This window comes from Meleagris gallopavo, chromosome 5, assembly GCF_000146605.3.
Source record: "Meleagris gallopavo isolate NT-WF06-2002-E0010 breed Aviagen turkey brand Nicholas breeding stock chromosome 5, Turkey_5.1, whole genome shotgun sequence".
Classification (NCBI taxonomy): Eukaryota; Metazoa; Chordata; class Aves; order Galliformes; family Phasianidae; genus Meleagris; species Meleagris gallopavo.
The window spans coordinates 57,038,979-57,039,319 of NC_015015.2; positions in this window are offsets into that span (position 1 = coordinate 57,038,979).

A 341-nucleotide genomic window follows, 5' to 3' on the forward strand; every position below is an offset into this window, starting at 1 on the left:
GCTGAGGGAGCTGGGCTTGTTCAGCCTGGAGAAGAGAAGCTGCAGTGCAGCCTTCAGTACCTAAAGGGAGCCTACAGACAGGAGGGGAGTCAGCTCTTGGAAAGGGGAGATAACAGCAGGACAAGGGGAAATGGTTTGAAGTTGAGGGAGGGCAGATTTCAGTTGGATGTGAGGGGGAAGTTGTTTGCTGTGAGAGTGGTGAGGTGCTGGAACAGCTGCCCAGAGAGGCTGTGGATGCCCCGTCCATCCCTGGAGGTGTTCAAGGCCAGGTTGGATGGGGCCCTGGGCAGCCTGGGCTGCTGTGAGATGTGGAGGTTGGTGGCCCTGCCTGTGGTTTGGGG